The sequence below is a fragment of the Perkinsus marinus genome (assembly GCF_000006405.1).
Source record: "Perkinsus marinus ATCC 50983 genomic scaffold scf_1104296971092, whole genome shotgun sequence".
In the NCBI taxonomy this organism is placed as follows: Eukaryota; Perkinsozoa; order Perkinsida; family Perkinsidae; genus Perkinsus; species Perkinsus marinus.
The window spans coordinates 29,158-31,510 of NW_003202221.1; positions in this window are offsets into that span (position 1 = coordinate 29,158).

The window sequence follows — 2,353 nt, forward strand, 5'->3', positions numbered from 1 at the left end:
GGGTGTAGCAGCTGTTGCTGCTCGCACAAGTCTTGTAATAACGCACTGCGCTCAGCGGAGGTCGGCCATTCTGGGCGTTGGAGACTGCGAAGCCTCGGAAAGTTCTTACGGAATCACACATTGTTTAGGAAGAAGGTGAAGTGGGTTCAGAAAGGAACAGTTGTATGCTACTGATTTTTTAGAAGCATAAACCAGATTCGGATAGTCTTAGCTTGGAGACGACTCAGGAAATTACGGGAGCGCCAACCTTTAATGTAATAGTGTGTGAGGATCGAACCTGTGCGGGTTACGGGGAGCGGGAGGATCGAACCTGTGCGGGTTACGGGGAGCGGGAGGATCGAACCTGTGCGGGTTACGGGGAGCGGGTTAATACCGATGAGAAAGTATTGTGACCATGCGAACATTTGATCCGTAGTATTCTATGGATAAAAGCTTCAATGGTCACTACATGGTCATTCCAAATGATTCCCATTTAGGCGCTCACCACTATTGCCACGTCTTCGAGCTCGGAGGCTCCTACTACTCCGGAACCGGCAGATGCTAAAGTCGGTCCGAGTGGAAGTGTGGAAATTTCCGGCGATAATGGTGTGAAGGTGCGGTATCTCAAAATGTGACACTAAAATACCGCTTTATACCAACATTTAGGATATTTCTAACTCGTTCGACAGGGAGAGCAATAGTGGACTACTGCCTGATAATATTCTACCACATGTGGACCCTCCTAAAGATGATGCTGATAATGAGGAGTCTCCGTCAGCTACTCGTGCAGTAAGTTGATGCGCCTGGCTGGTGTAAAAGTGTGGTTCAATTTCAGCCGTACTCGGACTGCAATCCTCCGGACCAGCCTGTGGCGGACCCGCCTTATCCCAGTCCATGTCGACTGCAGGGTTGAGCTCATCCTTAATGTTAAGTGTGCCCATGCTCGTATGTGCGTTTGATCGTACTGTTGTTGTCGCTACTGCACTGGGATCGAGTTCAGTAGATGTTAGGGAGCTGGTCTGCACAGGGCGGTATGGGAAGGTATGCACATTGTCATGTACTGTGCGTATGTATGTATAGACAAACTATTGCATAACTCACAGTTGTGTTCTCTACAAGCACAAGTCCAAAGAGATGGTCTTTGTTAAAATGCATGACAAGCCCTCTAAAAGTGGTTATGCATATCAGTCATGCACTACCGCAGACTACCCTTCCCATGTCAACACAATAAGTGACTATGCTATTGTCTTATAGACAAGCTTTCCCGAAGGAGCTTTCCCGAAGGAGCTTGCCCGAAGGAGCTTGCCCGAAGGAGCTTGCCCGAAGGAGCTTTCCCGAAGGAGCTTGCCCGAAGGAGCTTTCCCGAAGGAGCACTCCCGAAGGAGCATTCCGATGCAGTGTCCAATGCTCGGAGATTAATTAGCACTGACTTTGAAGTACCTACTTCAAACACAAGTTCAAAGAAGCGTGGTAACAAAAGAACCAAATATACTCGAAACTTTTAGCGCCCTATGCAGTTTCGATATGACGGAAATGTGGTAACAATTACACAATAGTATGTCTACATACGTAACAATTCAAAACCAGTTCCGAGAAATAACCTATCCTAGAATCGAACCTGAAGCGTCTGAACGATTTTCTACTGCTCTACCACTATACTAGTCAACCTAAAATGAGCAATTAACATCACCACTTATTCAAGTTATAGTCCATGGGACAAGGCATTATAGCTCACACAATTCCCCCCCCCCACTGCCGGCAAGCATTCCTTTGGTGTTCTCAAGATGGTTCAAAACAAGCGGTCTTCGCAATGGGGCCGAGGCGGCCGGCTCCATTGGCCGCGCCGCGAGAGGAGGGATGACTTTCCGGTAAGTCTAGAAGCATTGTTTAAGATACTCATTATTGGTTTCAGGTTTCCCCTCCTTCCCTACCCTCTCCCAGTCAAGTCCCGCCGTCGCTCGAGTAGTTCGCGCTATTGGGCTCCTTCCCCACCGCTTTCCTCTATACTACTAGCCCACCACTACCACAAGCACTATCGACACCGACTGCTACTACCCCCGCTAATTATGTAGTATGTTTATTGCTGAGATAACGAAAAATTCTTGAAAATTTTAGGAGACTCTTCCACTTCCAGCCGAATTCGTATATTCGACGACTTTTCATTGCTCGCGGTCTTCTCTCGTCGCGATGTACATTTTCACACATGTTCTATGTTTCACTATACACTACCACATATCGAGTTTAGGAAGTTATCAGAGGACTTTGTGGCTGAAGAAATTGAATCACACGCCGCGATTGGATGTAGAAAAACGAGTACGTATGCCACATGAGAAAACAGCTCTCAGGGAGTCGTACATCTCTGTAAAGTTAAATG